We start from the raw sequence: 20,945 nt of genomic DNA on the forward strand, positions 1-20,945 counted from the left end.
GCCAAAATCAACCTACGCTTCTTCTGACGGGGAATTATCAAGGAGGTGGACAGCTGGGCAAATGAATTAACCTTTTGTTTATCAATCACATTCTATTATATCTGAAATCATTATGATTTCAATTAATGTCATATCTGAGAGCACAAAATGTTTCAATTTGTCACGTTTTGCTTAAAGGTCAGTACCCTGTCTAGCCTGCCAGAAGTTTGAGAGGGCGAAGACTGTGGCGCCAGAGTTGAAGCCCATCAACATTGTTTCACAATGGCACATGATCGGTAAGTGTCCCATGGACTGAGAAGGATGTGTTTTTTTTTTGACCAGGTAGAAATAATTGCCCACTGTTAATTTATTTTATAACACTGCACTCATCCATCAAATTGTCTCACAGGTAAGTGTAACTTGTGTGTTTGCTTGTTTACGTCTCTGTCTCTTACCCTGTTCCCTGTTCTCCAGGACCTAGGGGTTCTGCCCAACACCCAGACGTGGATCCACCTGATGTCCTCCATTACCAACCATCCTCCAACTTTTCATTACATCATCTACAGCTACTGTTATTGTCATGTTGTCATTATCTGATAAGGAAGTGTTCTTGCTCTATCATACTGGGCACATAATATGTGAGATACACAGATGAACTAAAAACACTAGCACTGCAAACACTCAGAGAAAAGAGAGCAGCAGTGCCTGGACTTTGCAGTCTCCCTCTTCAAGTCCCCCATTCTGAGACTGGCTGCCTGTTGAGAACAAGTGACAGGCAGAATTCCACACACCAGAATTCAGTATTACAGTCTATGACTGCCATGTGAGTGCACAAAAACGATCAAAGTTTATGTATTAAAATCTTAAATATTGCCAGGTTGGTTTTCACAGCTGTTTCACAAGGTGTTCATTATTGTAAGTTGTAAGGTGTCCTTTGATGGTGTTTATTTGTTCCACATTATTTATTGTTGTATACTAGGACCTACATGTACAATAGATACATATATGAGCATAAAAAATACATAAAAAAATATCATAATAGAGGACTAGTGAAATTATATTATTTCAATGTAGATAAGGATAAGGAGGTTCAAGCTGAACCTCGGCAAGACAGAGCTGCTCTTCCTCCCGGGGAAGGACTGCCCGTTCCATGATCTCGCCATCACGGTTGACAACTCCATTGTGTCCTCCTCCCAGAGCGCTAAGAACCTTGGCGTGATCCTGGACAACACCCTGTCGTTCTCAACTAACATCAAGGCGGTGACCCGTTCCTGTAGGTTCATGCTCTACAACATTCGCAGAGTACGACCCTGCCTCACACAGGAAGCGGCGCAGGTCCTAATCCAGACACTTGTCATCTCCCGTCTGGATTACTACAACTCGCTGTTGGCTGGGCTCCCTGCCTGTGCCATTAAACCCCTACAACTCATCCAGAACGCCGCAGCCCGTCTGGTGTTCAACCTTCCCAAGTTCTCTCACGTCACCCCGCTCCTCCGCTCTCTCCACTGGCTTCCAGTTGAAGCTCGCATCCGCTACAAGACCATGGTGCTTGCCTACGGAGCTGTGAGGGGAACGGCACCTCCGTACCTTCAGGCTCTGATCAGGCCCTACACCCAAACAAGGGCACTGCGTTCATCCACCTCTGGCCTGCTCGCCTCCCTACCTCTGAGGAAGTACAGTTCCCGCTCAGCCCAGTCAAAACTGTTCACTGCTCTGGCACCCCAATGGTGGAACAAACTCCCTCACGACGCCAGGTCAGCGGAGTCAATCACCACCTTCCGGAGACACCTGAAACCCCACCCCTTTAAGGAATACCTAGGATAGGATAAAGTAATCCTTCTAACCCCCCCCCCCCCCCCTACAAAAGATAGATGCACTATTGTAAAGTGGTTGTTCCACTGGATATCATAAGGTGAATGCACCAATTTGTAAGTCGCTCTGGATAAGAGCGTCTGCTAAATGACTTAAATGTAAATGTAAATGATAAGGGAAGGGAAGATTAAAATAAAAACATGACAGCCAGACATGCAGTGTATGAATCAAACATATTTGCATTTGAATGGAGTGGATATTAGCTGATTTTGTGATCTGTAAGGTAAGTAATTTTAATGTGTCAAGCAGATTACACGTTTTATTTGCCATTGCCAAAACGTAGCAACGTTTAAGAAATGGATTTCATGTTGTAACGTTAACAAGACACCCAAAAGTAGTTTGAAGTAATGTTTTCATATTATTAGCTAAATAAAAACTTATTTATCAGCCTTGTTTGCATAGCGATGATGAAAAGAAAGTCATTTAGGCTGTAATGATCTCCAAAATTCAAATCATTAGGTCATCACACCGTTGATATAGCAACTGACGCTAATAGTTTGTCAAATCCCGTTGTGACGTAGAGGGAGACACTATTTGGCCGAGGGACATTATTTGGCATGACAGGTCGGCCCATGCCAAATCTTTTCAGCCTCCTGAGGGGGAAGAGACGTTGTTGTGCCCTCTTCACAACTGGGTTGGTGTGTGTGAAATATAGATGATAGATCCTTAGGGATGTGGACACTGAGGAACTTGAAGCTCTCGATCCGCTCCACTACAGCCCTGTCGAAGTGAATGCGGGCGTGCTCTGCCCTCTGTTTCCCGTAGTCAACAACGGACGCTAATAGACCTAATGATTCTGGGTCCGGTTCCAGTCAGTGGTCCACCAGTAAAGTATGTAGGTAATTCCCTTCTAAGCCCATGAATTACATATTGGCTTATAGAGAGAAAACTAAAAGTTAATATGCACAAAAAAATGGGGGGAAATTAAATAAATGTTTGAATTATCATGCTATTTCAATGGCAATACATTACGTTATGCAGCATAATGTTCCTCCCACAACTTCCTCCCACAATTTTGGGAGGAAGTTGCCAAAACTTTGCAATGGCCAATTGGAAAACCCATTACCACTAAACATAGTGTCAAAAATCTTAGGAATTTATGGGACAAGAATTCAAAGGAAACATTCAAGGTCTTAATTAGATTGAGGAACAGGTTGAGTTGACCAACCCTTTAAGCCCGTCAACCATATGTAATAAAATAGGAGATGACGACCAAAGCAAATCAAATCAAACTTTATGAGTCACATGCACATTCAAAAAGGCACTTGCACATCTGAGCAATCTTATTTGCAGGTGCATGGCAACAATTGAACAAGATGAAGGAAAAAGGAAACCGCACACTGCTCTTGATAGTATCACCGATATTTAATAAGCTTTACGTATCGGCCACATGGCCTTCGTCAGAGCTTTTGGGATTTTTTGAAAGTTGCACCCTTATGTAGACTTGGCCCCACCCACATCCGTTCTACATATCGAAGGGGGTTGGAGGCAAAGGAAAAAACAAATAAGTGCTACCAAATATAACAATATGCATTTCATAAATATTACAAAAGTGTATAAATAAGGCGTATTGAACACTTCTGTATAATCTCAATGAGGACATAGCAAGTTTTCATTAGTCATTGGGTACATCATATGAAAAACGTCAGAATAATCTACAAGAGACACACATTTCATGTTCCAATTCACAGCATAACATACATAGGCATTTCATCATTAAGTCCTTTTGGAAATAATGTCTGGAGGGTGAAAATCCCAAACCATTCTCTTTTACTCAGAGTATTATTAATATCACCTCCCCTGTCTGATATCTTAACTTTCTCTATGCCACAAAATCTAAAGGTGGAAATGTCATGCTTCAGGTCATTGAAATGTACAGCGACTGGATAATCCCTGTCGTTTCTCCTGATTGAATTTTTATGTTCACTAATTCTCATTTTGAGAGAGCGGGTGGTTTTACCGACATAACAGAGCCCACATGGACATTTAATAATGTAAATAACATGGGTGGTGGAACACGTAATAATGTCATTTATTTGGAACCTTTTTCCTGTGTGTGGGTGACAGAAATATTCACACTTCATCATATTGTAGCGACCCGCCCAGGGTCGTTACAATATTGTTGCACTGTGCGCATCCTCTGCATTTATAGCTACCATTTGGTAGAGGGCGTAAAAGAGCTTGGCTAATTTTCTTAAGTGGCTGGCAGTTGGCATGAACCAATTTATCGCGTAAATTGCGACCTCTCCTATACACAATACGTGGTGGATATTTAAATTCAGCCGGCAAAGCTGGGTCCGATGATAAAATATGCAAGTGTTTCTTGTCCACCTCTCCCACTTTTCGCGAATTCAAAGTATATGTAGTTGTGAACATTACGGAGTGTTCTGTAGCTTTAGCGGGTCTTTTTTGTAGCAGTTCATCTCGTGTTTTTCCAATGCCAAATTATGAGCTTCATCCACACATTGTGACGAATAGCCTCTTTTTAGAAACCTCATGCGCATCTCCGCTGCTTTTTCTAGATAATCATCTGTGGAGTGGCATATACGGCGCAGTCTAAAAAATTGGCTTCTTGGAAGTCCTCTTTTTAATGGCTCAGGGTGGAAGCTGTCACCCTGTAATATAATATTTCTGTCCGTTTCTTTTCTATACAGACTTGTAAACAAGGTTCCATTTGATTTCTCAATCCACATATCGAGATAGTGAACACGTTGAGTGTCACGTTCAATAGTGAATTTGAGATTAGGGTCAATATCATTGAGTAGTGCCATAAAATCTGACAGTTCTTCTTCAGTTCCTACCCATATACAAAACATGTCGTCAATATATCGATACCACTTCAGGACTTTATTCAAAAATGGATTCTCGTTTTCATTATTAACAAAACGTTCTTCAAAAAGACCCATATAGAGGTTAGCATAGCTCGGAGCAAATGTAGAGCCCATCGATGTTCCATTCGTTTGGAGATAGTATTCATCATCAAACCTGAAATAGTTGTACGTCAAAACATATTCAGCTAGCTCTAGAATGAAGTTTGTTGGTGGATATTCTTTAGTATCTCTGTCTCCCAAATAGTGTGCTAGTGCTGCCAGCCCCCCCACATGGGGAATGCTGGTATATAGACTCTCGACATCTAATGTGACCAAAATACAGTCTTCTTTTAAACCCGTTATTGGTGAGATCTTGTTTATGAAGTCTATAGAGTCCTTTACATATGATGGCAATGATTGCACATGAGATTTAATGAAAGAGTCTACAAAGTTTGACAATGGCTCTAGCATTGAGCCTATTCRTGCAACCACTGGTCTGCCTGGATAGTTGCCTTGTTMTGTTTTAGGTTTGTGTAATTTCGGTAAAATGTATAAGCATGGACGTATGGCACATTTGCAGCAAAGATATTCACATTCAGGTTTTGAGATAAGGTTGTTTAATAGGGCTTGCTCCAAATTAGAGCAAATATCCCTTTGGAACACCTGTGTGGGATCAACACTTAGTTTTCTATAGAAACGTTCATTGCTGAGTTGTCTCTGAATTTCTTCTTTATATTTTTCATAGTCTAAAACAACCACAGCACCCCCCTTGTCTGCAGGTTTTATAACCAAAGATGAATCTTTCATTAATTCTTTGAGTGCCAGTTCTTCTGTTCTAGTGAGATTCTTCTGAATGTGGTTTGTTTGTCTCGTATATACTGACATGGCTTCTTGTTCGACTAACCTACAATAGGTATTAATCGAGGAGTTGTTAACCATGGGACAGATTTTGCTTTTGGGCTTAAAATGGGTGCCAGTTCWTTGATGTGTTACTAGGCCCGAATCAGTGTTTTGCGAAAACACATGCTTAAGTTTAATCTTGCGAAAGAATTTAAACAGATCTACTTTCGTATCGAATGGTTTATCTGTACATGTAGGTACAAAAGAGAGGCCCTTAGATAAGACTGAGACTTGAGCGTCAGTAAGGTCTTTTTTGGAGAGGTTAATTACCGCGTCCCGCTGTAGCTCCGGGTCCATGGCCCGTGTTCCTGGTCTCCTCTTCGACCGCTTGCCTCTCCTGCATCGTTTATTTTCTTTCGTGGAGCCCTCTGTTGCTTCCGGGCTAAAAAAACGGATTGTGTGCCATGGAAGCTGGAGTCACTGTCTGTAGGGAATTCGCTCTCGGTGGATGCCTCTGTGTCCAAGTTTCCATGTCCTCCCGCTGCTGCGTATCTGCTTCCCCCGATCAGCGGTGCGTCCCTCCGTCGGCCTCTCCGTGCTCCTGTCCTTGGGCCTTCCCATGCGTACACCTGGTTGAGCTGGTAATCCTCTGTGTCTCGCTGGTATTTCTTGATTTTTGTTGCTTGTAGAGAGTCTCTGTATTTCCCAATGGACTGCTTGATCGTGTCGTCTATGGCTGTAAAATTAGGGCTTAGAATCTCCTTCATTATAGCCTCATGTTCGCTAATCTTAAATTCAACTTCTTTCACTTCCTTCGACACATGTTCCACGATAAGTAGCATTAAATCTAATGAGCATTTGTTGAGTATTTCACCCCATTGCTGAACGAAAGTTTTYTCGTTWTTACCTATWGTAGGCTRCTTCTGTATTCTCAGTCCTCTTGGAATGCGCTTGTTGCGCCAATACTCACTAAGAGTGGTGCCATGCAGGAACAAACGTGTTTCTTTCTCTCGAAGTCTCTGAAGTTGGATTTTGAGTTCGACAGTCGAGCGTGGAACTGGGTTGTCCATGTTGGAGGTAGGAAAAAMAATCTTATTTGCGTCTTCTTGTGTGAATGAAAGGGTACTRGCACAATGCGTGGTAAGTYAGTTGATCTCTCYTAGTGGATCCATTGTATACTTGGTACGTCTTTAACTATTGTGTATACTCACATGCACCAAATACAACAAGTGTAGACTTTACTGTGAAATGTAAATTGTCCAGTGGTGATTTTTATGAATTTTTCAGCAGTCTAATGGCTTGGGYGTAGAAGCTGTTGAGTAGCCTTTTGGTCCTAGACTTGGCGGTCCAGTACCGGACATCATAAACTTAAATCAGTGCAACAAAGTCAAAAACAATAAACTAATTGATACATCAATCAAACAGAGTGGTGAGGAGAAACGCAGTGAAACTTAAATATGGTGACGAATGGGTCACACAGCACAAGAAACCCAAAACACTCTTTTGTTTCTGGAAATGATCAAATAACAGTAAACGAGCAATGCTAGCATGTGAAATCTGTGCAAATAGGTGTCAGTTTGATTGTGTTGGCCTATCACCAGACAGTCAAAAGGATGTAGAATCTGCTACATTTCTTTGCAACTCAGAATCATGTCAAGTTCAAGTACAGCCATTGCATAATGTATTTAGTCTTAAAGGGGACCGTGATACATTCAACTGCTTAGTGACAACATGGTGAAACTTAACAAAATGGTAGAAGAAATATGTAAACGAGCACAAAACCCATTGCCCGTGGAGAGTTTAAAAGGAGGGAATGTCAACTGTCCGAAGTCCCTCAGACTGCCAACTTAATATGCAAAATATACACACTTTTGGGGGTAAAGAACCGGCTTCTTATGTTCATCCTGATGTAGCCAGTAGTTGCTATGATGCAGTGTCAGTGGTGCAGCCCCATCAAGCCGTAGACACCCATGATATTGGGAATGAATACTCACAGTTAGAGACGGACAGTTGTGGTAGACGTGTATCAGATGAGGAAATCGTAAGCTCTATGGAAACTGAATCAGCAGCGWGCAACTGGAGAGGTTGACATCGAAATAAGCGAGGACCCACTGAAGTGTGTTTTGTAAGGTTGAGGCACATTTTGGAGGGTTCAGGTTTACCACTAAACCAGGTCTACAGACCCTAATGAGTAATTCCCAGTGGTGTAAAGTACTTAAGTTAAAATACTTTAAAGTTCTTAAGTAGTTTTTGGGGTATCTGTACTTTATATTACTATTTGTATTTTTTACAACTTTTACTTCACTACATTTCTAAAGAAAAGTCGGCACTGTTTCCTCCATACATTTTCCCTGACACCCAAAAGTACTCATTACCTTTAGAATGCTTAGCAGGACAGGAACATTTTCCAATTCACGTACTTATCAAGAGAACATCCCTGGTCATCCCTACTGCCCCTGATCTGGCGGACTCACGAAACACTAATGCTTCGTTTGTAAATTATGAGTGTTGGAGTGTGCCCCTGGCTATCCACGAATAAAAAAATAAAATGGGGRCATCTGGTTTGCTTAATATAAGGAATTTAGAATGATTTATACTTTTKCTCTTGATACTTAAGTATATTTTAGCAATTACATTTACTTTGATACTTAAGTACTGTATATTTAAAACCAAATACTTTTAGACTTTTACTCAAGTAGTATTTTACTGGGTGACATTCACTTTTACTTGAGTCATTTTCTATGAAGGTATCTTTACTTTTATTCAAGTATGACTATTGGGTAATTTTTCCACCACTGATAATCCCAACTCCGCTTTTACTTCGACACATAGAAAATTGTTTTCTCTATAAACCAATATGTAATTTATAGGCCAATATTGTATTGCATTGCAGTCAATGGAGTTGGTGGACTACAAAGTGCTGCTGGGTACTTAGACCACAGTATCCCATGAAATAACACCACATATAGACTCTGTATAATATATGGTGGAGCACATTGAGAAATGGTTAGAGCTTAAGTAAATTCATGTAAAAAAAAACATACCATATTCTACAGACCCTACTGATCTACCACTAAAGTAGTAATTTTCTTTAGTTACGTAATTTTTACATTATGCACTATGCTAAGCTGCAAATATGTTTTATTTCTTATCATACACACAGCGTTTTACTGCAGACTTTTATTTTGAAGGCAAACTCGGAAAACCGATAGTCTTAATGCTGCTACCATGACGCAATTGTTTCTGCCGTGACGCTAATTGACACGTGCTTTTGCTCCCGTCAGTGCTAGACAGACTCTTTGGGACAGTSRCRACCCTAAACTTAACCCTTACATAGCCCATTTTTACATTTCAACTTCAATGGAGTAGGGACGTCCCAAGGATTCAGAATAGCACAGACCCTCCTTCATCTAGCACACGTGTGGAACACTTCCGGGGATACAGCTGCGCAATGCGCATGTGCTTAACATTAAACCTAACCTTAACCACACTGCTAACCTTATTCTTAACCTTGAATTAAAATCAAAAAGCAAATTTTTGTTTTCATAAATTTTTACAATATAGCCAATGTTGACTTTGTGGTTGTGCTCTCTGGTGGAAACCTTGTAGAAGACTGTGGTCAGAGAGGAAAAGGCGAAGCGCAAGGTTTTACTCCACCCACAACCTGTCCACAAAAGTTATCCTACTCGAGACTTATTTGATCGAATAGAAGTTTCGTAACGGTTCGATTGTTASGAACGTACTGATATAAGTGGACGCACGGGACATTTCAGCATTTTGCCTGTTGTCAAAGAGATAGATAGGACTCATCATGGATATAGAGAGAGTAGTAATGAAGTCTTTTTGTAGGCACTAACTCACGCCATGGTTCGTTGCAGGGCTGGCGTTATGGGGGGGCCTTAGGGGGCCCACCTTACCTTACCTCTTTGCCCATCCAAATAAAATATAGAAATATTGATCATTTATTTGACCAAGACGCGCGCCRACAGAAAGATGCACCAATCTCAGATAAACCATCCGAGTCTCAGTATGTGTAGACCATGTATCTGATGCTGTCTGGACCAAAATAGTATGGCATGTCATACTACTGTATTTCTGGCCAGACCGCATCAGATACATTGGCTACATATAGTTTCGTTCACTCAGATGCTTTCTAAGGTGAGAGAGTTTCAGCAGGAGGGCTCACTCTCGCCAAAAGCTGTCCATAATAAGTCAAATTCGCTTCTATGTGCATACTATGCAGACCTAACCTTGTCMCCTGCTTTCCCGCCTTTGGGACGAAGCCTATGGTTAGGATGGAGACATGCTCATCTCGTCATTTATATACAGGATCTCTGGTTTCAGCCTCTTGCGAATTGGAAAGGAAAGTTGCCGCTGATTTACATTGCATTTACATTTGAGTCATTTAGCAGACGCTCTTATACAGAGCGACTTGCAGTAGTGAGTGCATGCATTTTCGTACTTTTTTTTACGTACAGTGCACTGTTAGGATGCTGGCTTCCCCTAAAGTAAATTGATGTTTTGCCCAAATGATATAATTACTCCTGTCTAAATAAAACATTGAAAGTACTTCACCAGAGAGCATGACTTCCCACGGAGGAAGATATGGCGTGTTTCTCTCCAGAAAACATGCACTCAGCCTTCCTTAATGCACTCAGCTGTTTCATTCTATGAATTGCTTGCCCTTTGATAGTTTATTTTTGATCAATTCCTCATTGTAGATGTCACCAGTAGGCCTAGTAAATGTGCTTGCAATCCCCCGTCATTTGTTCACATCAATATCTGTTAATGRATGTATTAATTAGTCATTTACCTGGCCTGCTGCGTGCAACTGCTCACTCGGATACTGAGCCCTCTCATCTTTGAAGCGTCCTCTGAAGCCTCCTCCTGCTGTTCAAAGACCATTCACCGGCATCTTCTACAAGAACTTTGCCTCCAGAAATAAAAGCTTCTCCCAAGTGGGTGTGACACCTACTCCCATTGCCTGCTGCACTGCTGCTTGGATTCCACCTGGCGATCTGTTCATCGACTGCCCTGGCCTGTCTCCCCCTGTCTGGTACAGGTACCTCCACCACAATCACCCCTCTCTCCCGAGCTTTCGCTCGTCTCCAGCACTCACYAACTGTTGGGACTAGGGACTCTGAACTTACAATGGCTAGCCTCAAGTCGTTATATATTTTATTGTTTTCTTGTGCATTTTGCTATTTGCCTCATGACTCCTCATACTTTGTTGACTACAAACTTTCTTTACCCATCCGTGGGACAGACTATGTTTGTTCCCACACTCGGGACTCTGACTCTCTATTGGTTACACAGATTTTTGGCCTCCCATCCTATTCTAACAACTTTTGCCACCTTTGTATTCATGTTACCTGATGAAATTGCTGGGCAATATGATGTTGTTGCCATCTGATGCACATTCAGATGTCATAAATCAGCACTGCAGAGCTCTCCCTGTCCTCTGCCGTGCCTTGATTGTATTACTGTTGATGATATCTGGAAATGTGCATGTACACCCTGGCCCATCTACTGTTGCTGGCCCCAATTCTGACTTGTGCTCTGATATCTGCTTCACTGATTTCTGCTCTCCGGGCTAGAGGGTCCGGGCTAGAGTAGTTATCCAGCCTGGGGGAGTGGAGCCAAGGCTGCGCACCAGAGCTCCAGTGCTCCCCCACAGCCCGGTCCTTCAGGTGCCTCCTCCTAACACCAAGCCTCCTGTAGGTCTCCCCAGCCTGGTGGGTCCTATGGCAGCCCCACGCACCAGGCTGTCTCTCCGTCTTCTGCCTACAGGTGCTCCCGCCTGTCCAGCGTTGCCGGAGCCTTCCTCCTCTCCAGCGCTGTCAGAGTCTCCCGTCTGTCCTGAGCTGCCAGAGCCGTCAGCCAGCCAGGAGCTGCCAGAGCCGTCAGTCAGCCAGGAGCTGCCGGAGCCTCCCGCCTGCCCGGCGCTGCCGGAGTCCCCCGCATGTCCGGCGCTGCCGGAGTCGTCCTTCACTCCGGAGCTGCCGGCTTCCCCCGCCTGTCRGGCGCTGCCGGAATCTCCCGTCCATTCGGGACCCATGGCTAGGGTCCCCAGTCGGAGGTTGGCGGCGAGGATCGCCGCTTGTAAGAGGCCACAGGGGGCGGTTAAGGAGGCGGACAAAAACTATGGTTAAGTGGGGTCCACGTCCCGCGCCAGAGCCGCCACCGCGGACAGANCATATGTTAACATTGCCAAAGCAAGTGAACAATATAATAAACAAAAGTGAAATAAACAATAAAAATGAATAGTAAACATTACACACACAAAAATTACAAAATAATAAAGACATTACAAATGTCATATTATGTGCAAATAGTTAATTAAAGTACAAAAGGGAAAATAAACATAAATATGGGTTGTATTTACAATCTCTCATCTGTCACGTTCTGACCTTTATTTTCCTTTGTTTTGTCTTTATTTAGTATGGTCAGGGCGTGAGTTGGGGTGGGCTGTCTATGTGTGTTTTTCTATGTTGGGGTTTTGAGTTCGGCCTGGTATGGTTCTCAATCAGAGGCAGCTGTCAATCGTTGTCCCTGATTGAGAATCATACTTAGGTAGCCTGGGTTTCACTTTTGAGTTGTGGGTGTTTGTCTTCCGTGTCAGTGTTTGTCGCCACACGGTACTGTTTCGTTTGTTCACATCGTTTATTGTTTTGTTTAGTGTTCTGAGTTTAATTAAAAACATCATCATGAACACTTACCACGCTGCGCTTTGGTCCTCCTCTCTTTCTCCCGAAGACGATCGTTACACGTTAACCTTTCTGGTTATAGACTTTTTCGGCAAGACATATCTTCCAAAGGTGGGGGAGTGGCAATCTTTACCAAGGATCACCTTCAGTYCTCGATTGTCTCCACCAAGTCTGTCCCAAACAATTKGATTTTCTGGTTTTAAGCATTAAACTTTCAAATAGCTCTTTGRTGACTGTTGCTGGGTGCTATCGTCCTCCAACAGCACCGGCCTGTACCCTACCTGCCCTAAGCTCTCTCCTGGCCCCTTACACTAAGTGTGCATTTGTTCTGCTAGGTGACCAAAACTGGGACATGCTTAACCACCTGACCAAGTCCTAAAGCAATGGGACTCGCTAAATCTTTCTCAGATTATTACCAATCCCACAAGGTATGACTCCAAACACCCAGAAAAGGCTTCTCTCCTCGATGTTATCCTCACAAATAATCCTGATAGGTATCAGTCTGGTGTTTTCTGTAATGACCTGAGTGATCACTGTTTTACAGTCTGTGTTCATAATGGCTGCTCAGGGAAACGACCTGTCCTGATTTGTCATAGACGCTTGCTAAAAAACTTTAATGAGCAAGCCTTCCTTCATAAACTGGCCTCTGTGAAATGGTATAGAATCAGCTTGATCCCCTCTGTCGAAGACGCTTGGACCTTCTTTTTTGATATTTTCAGTGGTATTGTTAACAAACACGGCCCCGTAAAGAAAATGAGAATTAAAAACAGGTTCGGCCCCTGGTTCGACCGTGATCTTGCGGAGTTACTCCACCTCAAGAATTGCATTTGGCGAAATGCTCGTCACACCCATACTCAAGCTGACTGGCTATCGTTCAGACAAATGAGAAATAAGTGCACTCAGGCTATCTGGAAGGCCAAAGTTAGTTAGGAGCAGTTCTCTCTCTGTGGGACTAACCCTAAGAAGTTCTGGAAAATGGTTAAAGACCTAGAGAATAAACCCTCCTCCTCACAGCTGCCCATGTCCCTTAATGTTGATGTGGTGGTTACTGACAAGAAGCACATGGCTGAGCTCTTTAATCACCACTTCAATAAGTCAGGATTCCTATTTGACTCAGCCATGCCTCCTTGCCCGTCCAACATTTCCTCATCTTCCACCCCTTCTAGTGCAACTGTCCCTGATGCTACTCCCTCTTTTTGCCCTGCCCCGCTAATAGGTTTCTCCCTGCAGGCAGTCACTACGTCCGAGGTGCTAAAGGAGTTCCTTAAACTTTACCCCCAAAAAACATCTGGGTCAGATGGTTTAGACCCTTTCTTCTTTAAGGTTGCTCCCACTATCATCGCCAAGTCTATCTCCAAACGTTTTAACCTGTCTCTCCTTTCTGGGGAGGTTCCCATTGCATGGAAGGCAGCCACGGTTCGTCCTTTATTTAAAGGAGGAGATCAAACTTATCCTAARTGTTATAGGCCTATTTCTATTTTGCCCTGTTTATCAAAAGTATTGGAAAAACTTGTCAATAATCAACTGACTGGCTTTCTTGATGTCTATAGTATTATCTTGGGTATGCAATCTGGTTTCCACTCAGGTTATGTTTGTGTCACTGCAACCTTAAAGGTCCTCAATGATGTCACCATTGCCCTTGAGTCTAAGCAATATTGTGCTGCTATTTTTATTGACTGGGCCAAAGCTTTTGATACGGAAGACCATTCCATTCTTGTGGGCCGGCTAAGGAGTATTGGTGTCTCTGATGGGTCTTTGGCCTGGTTTGCTAACTACCTCTCTCAAAGAGTGCCGTGTATGAAGTCAGAAAATCTGTTGTCTCAGCCACTGCCTGTCACCAAGGGAGTACCCCAAGGCTTGATCTTAGGCCCCACGCTCTTCTCAATTTACATCAACAACATAGCTCAGGCAGTAGGAAGCTCTCTCATCCATTTATATGCAGATGATAGTCTTATGCTCAGCTGGCCCCTCCCCAGATGTTGTATTAAATGCTCTACAACAAAGCTTTCTTAGTGTCCAACAAGCTTTCTCTAACCTTAACCTTGTTCTGAACACCTACAAAACAAATGTCATGTGGTTTGGTAAGAAGAATGCCCCTCTTCCCACAGGTGTTATTACTACCTCTGAGGGTTTAGAGCTTGAGGTAGTCACCTCATACAAGTACTTGGGAGATTGGATAGACAGTGCAATGTCCTTCTCTCAGCACATATCAAAGCTGCAGGCTAAAGTTAAATCTAGACTTGGTTTCGTCTGTCGTAATCAGCTGCCAAACTAACTCTGATTCAGATGACTGTCCAACCTATGCTAGATTACAGAGACGTCATTTATTTTATAGATTGGCAGGTAAGGGTGCTATCGAGCGGCTAGATGTCCTGTACCATTCGGCCATCAGATTTGCCACCAATGCTCCTTATAGGACACATCACTGCACTCTATACTCCTCTGTAAACTGGTCATGTCTGTATACCCGTCGCAAGACCCACTGGTTGATGCTTATTTATAAAGTCCTCTTAGGCCTCACTCCCCCCTATCTGAGATATCTACTGCAGCCCTCATCCTCCACATACAACACCTGTTCTGCCAGTCACATTCTGTTAAAGGTCTCCAAAGCACACACATCCTTGGGTCGCTCCTCTTTACAGTTCGTTGCAGCCAGCGACTGGAARGAGCTGCAACAAACACTCAAACTGGACAGTTTTATCTCTTTATTCAAAGACTCCATCATGGACACTCTTACTGACAGTTGTGGCTGCTTTATGTGATGTATTGTTGTCTCTACCGTCTTGCCCTTTGTGCTGTTGTCTGTGCCCAATAATGTTTGTACCATGTTTTGTGGTGCTACCATGTTGTGCTGCTACCATGTTGTTGTTGTGTTGCTACCATGCTGTGTTGTCATGTGTTGCTGCCTTGCTATGTTGTTGTCTTAGGTCTCTCTTTATGTAGTGTTGTGTTGTCTCTCTTGTTGTGATTTGTGTTTTGTCTTATTTATATTGTATTTATTTTAATCCCAGGCCCCCGTTACCGCAGGAGACCTTTTGACTTTTGTAGGCCATCATTGTAAATAAGAATTTGTTCTTAACTGACTTGCCTAGTTAAATAAAGGTTAAATAATATAAAAAYTGTAAATGTAGGAAAGTGCCCATTTGGCAATGTCTGATTGTCTTTATTTACCACGTCAACCACTAATAAGCTGAGCTTCTAAGTAATTTTTTCTATACCTCACACATTGTTCACAAAGTCTGTTTTTTTAACATCCATTGAGAATGATAGTTTCTCAGTATTTGAAAAATCTTTCCAACACTCCCCGGCTCGATAATCACCAAGCCTCGGTGTGAAAGAGCAAAGTATCATGATCTGATTATCCCATATATCCAGAGGAAACTTAAAAACAGCTGTCTGAATAGTATAGTTGATACAATGTTGCAAGCTAGCTACAGCTTCTGGCCAGACACAGTTGATGATTTGATAAAATGTTGCACTTCACCAGCAATATCTCAAGTCAAAGAGATTAATATGATTAAAATAACCAACATTTTCTTCAGGATATTTTCTACTGACCTTATTTGTTGGCTTTAGGCATATGTATTTTACTTAGTTGATGATGGAAGTTATAGCCTTACTGCTGCATTGGCCTATAGGCCAAGCTTCCTGCCATCCAGGACCTCTATACRAGGCGGTGTCAGAGGAAGGCCCTAAAAATTGTCAGACTCCAGCCACCCTAGTCATAGACTGTTCTCTTTGCTACCACACGGCAAGCGGTACCGGAGCGCCAAGTCTAGGTACAAAAGGCTTCTTAACAGCTTCTGCCCCCAAGCCATAAAACTCCTGAACAGCTAATCACACGGCTACCCAGACCCCTATTTTATGCTGCTGCCACTCTCTGTTTATTATCTATGCATGGTCACTTTAACTCTACCTACATGTACATATTACCTCAATTACCTCGACTAACCAGTGCCCCTGCACATTGACTCTGTACTGGTACCCCCTGTATATACAGTGGGGAGAACATGTATTTGATATACTGCCGATTTTGCAGGTTTTCCTACTTACAAAGCATGTAGAGGTCTGTAATTTTTATCATAGGTACACTTCAATTGTGAGAGACGGAATCTAAAACAAAAATCCAGAAAATCACATTATACCTCTCCTTAATGCAACCACTGTGTCAGATTTCAAAAAAACTTTACGGAAAAAGCAAACCATGCAATAATCTGAGACGGAGGTCAGAACAATAGTCAAATTAGCTGCCATGTTGGAGTCAACAGAAACCAGAAACTACATGATAAATATTCCCTTACCTTTGATGATCTTCATCAGAATGCACTCCCAGGAATCCCAGGTCCACAATAAATGCTTGATTTTTTCGATAATGTCCGTTATTTATGTCCAATTAGCTACTTTGGTTAGCGCGTTTGGTAAACAATTCCAAAGTCACAAAGCGCGTTCGTGACCTGATGAAATGTCCAAAAGTTCCGTAACAGTCAGTAGAAACATGTCAAACGATGTATTGAATCAATCTTTAGAATGTTGTTAACATATATCTTGAATAACGTTCCAACCGGAGAATTACATTGACTTCAGATGAGCGATGGAACGGAGGTCCTCCTCATGTGAATGCGCGTGGTCAAAGAATGTTCACCTCATGGCAGTGGTGACTCATTCTACTCTCATTTGGCTCCCCTTCACAGTGGAGTCATCAGACAAAGTTCTACAGACTGTTGACATCTAGTGGAAGCCGTAGGAAGTGAATACTCATTCATATCTCGCTGTGATTTCAATGGGATCTTGGTTGAAACTCGACAAGCCTCAGAATTCCCACTTCCTGTTTGGATTTTTTCTCAGGTTTTTGCTTGCCATATGAGTTCTGTTATACTCACAGACATAATTCAAACAGTTTTAGAAACTTCTGAGTGTTTTCTATCCAATACTAATACTAATATGCATATATTAGTAACTGGGACTGAGGAGCAGGCCGTTTACTCTGGGCACCTTTCATCCAAGCTACTCAATACTGCCCCTGCAGCTATAAGAAGTTAACTGCACTGTCCAATTTACAGTAGCTATTACAGTGTAAGAAGAACATGCTATTGTTTGAGGAGCGTTCACAGTTAAGAACTTGAAAATGTATTAATAATCCAATTAGGGGCCTCCCGGGTGGCGCAGTGGTCTAGGGCACTGCATCGCAACGCTAGCTGTGCCACCAGAGTGCGCGCTAACCAAGGGGGCCAGGTGCACGTTGTTTCCTCCGACACATTGGTGCGGCTGGCTTCCGGGTTGGAGGCGCGCTGTGTTAAGAAGCAGTGCGACTTGGTTGGGTTGTGCTTCGGAGGACGCATGGCTTTCGACCTTCGTCTCTCCCGAGCCCGTACGGGAGTTGTAGCGATGAGACAAGATAGTAATTACTAGCGATTGGATACCACGAAAATTGGGAGAAAAGGGGGTAAAATTTAAATAAATAAATAAATACATTATTAAATAAATAAACCATTTAGGCAACCAATTTGGGCAGTCTTGATACAAACATTTTAACAGAAATGCAATAGTTCATTGGATAAGTCTAAAACTTTGCACATACACTGCTGCCATCTAGTGGCAAATCTAAATTGCACCTGGGCTGGAATAATACATTGTGGCCTTCAAAGATGATGGTACGTTATCTTTTACCATATCTATTGTGTTGTATTCTTCTACAATCATTTTACATTTCCACAATCTTCAAAGTTGTTCCTTTCAAATGGTATGAAGAATATGCAATTCCTTGCTTCAGGTCCTGAGGTACAGGCAGTTAGATTTGGGTATGTCATTTTAGGCGAAATTTGAAAAAAGGGGCGGATCCTTTATTAAGAAGGAAAGAAATTCCACAAATTAACTTTTAAGGCGGCACACCTGTTAATTGAAATGCATTCCAGGTGACTACCTCATGAAGCTGGCAGAGAGAATGCCAAGAGTGTGCAAAGATGTATGTAATCAAGTCGAAGGGTGGCTACTTTGAAGAATCAAAAATAAATTTTGATTTGTGTAACACTTTTTTGGTTACTACATGATTCCATATGTGTTATTTCATCATTTTGATGTCTTTACTATTATTCTACAATCTAGAAAATATAAAAAATAAAGAAAAAGCCTTGAATGAGTAGGTGTGTTCAAACTTTTGACTGGTACTGTAGATAACGATATACATACAGATATTTAGAGAACATTTATCAATTTTAGTCAGTATTCTTGTATTTCCTTGCTCATTTATTTAATAATGCATGGATATATTTATTAATTAATCTATTTATGTGTGTATTTATTTATTTCAAATAATGGCAGGTTTGGTCTTCCATAAAGGTGACGTATCGTTCAATGCATGCCGTCACGCAACGTAGCAAACGTTGAACTGAACAGGGTTGCGTTCAGGACGACAAAACAGTGTGCAACTTTTACCTCAACGGAAACGGTATTGTTCTTAACTGACTGGCTTAGTTAAGTAAATAATAAAATAACAGTATGTTCAAGAACATACAATAAGAACGTTTTGGAGAAACGTGTAGTTCGGCACATCGTTCCACAACGTAGCAAAAATGAAATCGAACTGAACCGGTCACACCCATATTGATGATCAGGCCACAGCCACCAAACCGGAGCTAAGTAACATACCTCAAAGGTTGTTGAAGAACGATGCGCACCTTTTTGGGAAACTTGTCGTTTAGTACAAACCGTCACGTAACGAAGCAAACGTTGAAGTGAACTGAACTAACCCATCAACCACCTCTCTCTGCCATTGCAGTCAAATCAACATACAGGAAAATGCGATGAGAAATCGTGCTGGTGTACCGGTATCCGACTTTGAATGCCAAGTGTGAGAACTCGAATTGCGTGATCGGTGGCGTAACAGGTATGGCTCGTTTGTTTACGATGTTTGTAGCTGTTCTTTTCAGAAAAATCAACATTTGCAGCACATGTCGTTTTTCTCCCAGTAGCTAGCTGTTACATTTGCTAGCTTATCAAGCTAAGGTTACGCCACATTTATAAGGGAGTAGCTATATATCTTTAAGGTCCACGGCACTTCAAAGGGTGCTGAAATAGTTTCAACATGTAACGTTAGTTAGGTAGTTAACGTTAAACTAGCTAACATCTTAGCTACGCTAACGTAGCTAGCTAACATGGTTAACACCAGATTTACAGGTAGCTGCCAAAATAAAGGAAACACCAACATACAAGTGTTTTAATAGGGAGTTGGGCCAGAACAGCTTCAAGGCACCTTGGAATAGATTATACAAGTGTCTGAATCTCCATTGGAGGTATCCGATACATTCCTTAATTATTGGTGATTTGTTGTTGTGATTGTGTTAAGAAAACGCTGTCTCAGCTCTTGTTCCAGAATCTTGTTCAATTGGGTTGAGATCAGGTGACCGAGACGGCCATGGCAAATGGTTAACGTCGTTCATACTCATCAAACCAGTCAGTGAGTGACCTGTGGACGGGGGCATTGTCATCCTATGGGGGCAGAACTATGGTAGCCAAAATATGGCATGCCCAGCATTTTTATACATGACAAAATTACAAAGCATGATGGAATGGTTAATTGCTTAATAAACGTAGGATCCACACCTGTTTTAAAATATATTTTGTCTCCCTTATTTGCTCAGGCGTTTCCGTTATGTTTGCAGCTAACTGTATATTGAAGATATTAGCTAGCTAACTAAATTAACTACATGGGGATTCAAGTCAAAATAAATGGTAGCTGGCTACAGGGGTTGTGTCATTTATAATGAGAGAACTAATGTTACTGTCCCCAAGACAACAAAAAATGCATGTAATTAAATACATGTAATTTTGTCCTTGAAACATTATTTAAGTACTGTAGAATTCAATCCTATGGAAGTATTCAGACCGCTTATCACATTTCACCCTTATTCTAAAACGGATATAAAAATACATTCCTCATCAATTTACACACAATACCCAATAATGACAAAGTGAAAACAGATTAGTGGACATTTTTGCACATTTATTACAAATTAGAAATGTACCTTATTTACATAAGTAWTCAGACCCTTTGCTTTAGGACTTGAAATTGAGCTCAGGTGCGTCCTGTTTCCATTGATCATCCTTGAGATGTTTCTACAACTTGATTGGAGTCCACCTGTGGTAAATTAAATTGATTGGACATAATTTGGAAAGGCACACACCTGTTTATATAAGGTCCCACAGTTGACAGTGCATGTCAGAGCAAAAACCAAGACATGAGGTCAAAGGAATTGTCCGTAGAGCTCCGCGACAGGATTCTGTCGGGTCACAGATCTGGGCATGGGTACCAAAACAGTCCTCCAGCATTGAAGGTCTCCCAAGAACACAGTGGCCTCCATTGTTCTTAAATGGAAGAAGTTTGGAACCACCAAGACTCTTCCTAGAGCTGTCCCCCTGGCCAAACTAAGAAGGGCCTTAGTCAGGGAGGTGACCAAGAACCCGATGGTTACTCTGACAGAGCTATAGAGTTCCTCTGTGGAGATGAGAGAACCTTCCAGAAGGACAACCATCTCTGCAGCACTCCGCCAATTAGGCCTTTATGGTAGAGTGGCCAGATGGAAGTAAAAGTCACTCCTCAGTAAAAGGCACATGACAGCCCGCTTGGCGTTTGCCAAAAGGCACCTAAAGCCTCTCAGACTATGAGAAACAAGATTCTCTGGTCTGATGAAACTAGGTTTGAACTCTTGCCTGAATGCCAAGCATCACATCTGGAGGAAAC

The 20,945-nt window shown here is 42.1% G+C and overlaps 1 protein-coding gene across 4 annotated transcripts in view; it reads left to right on the plus strand.

Moving 5' to 3' along the window:
- Nucleotides 1–18,742: 18,742 nt before the first annotated feature.
- Nucleotides 18,743–20,945, plus strand: part of osbpl5 (oxysterol binding protein-like 5) — a 103,954-nt gene continuing 101,751 nt past the window's right edge. For 3 of the 4 annotated variants that reach the window (XM_023984716.2, XM_023984717.2, XM_023984718.2), the window contains exon 1: nucleotides 18,777–19,091. The gene's annotated coding sequence lies outside the window, so the exon portion shown is untranslated. Of the gene's footprint in view, nucleotides 19,092–20,945 lie in introns of all 4 variants that reach the window. The other variant, XM_023984715.2, reaches the window with a different exon arrangement.

Source organism: Salvelinus sp. IW2-2015, linkage group LG4q.1:29 (assembly GCF_002910315.2).
Source record: "Salvelinus sp. IW2-2015 linkage group LG4q.1:29, ASM291031v2, whole genome shotgun sequence".
Lineage (NCBI taxonomy): Eukaryota > Metazoa > Chordata > Actinopteri > Salmoniformes > Salmonidae > Salvelinus > Salvelinus sp. IW2-2015.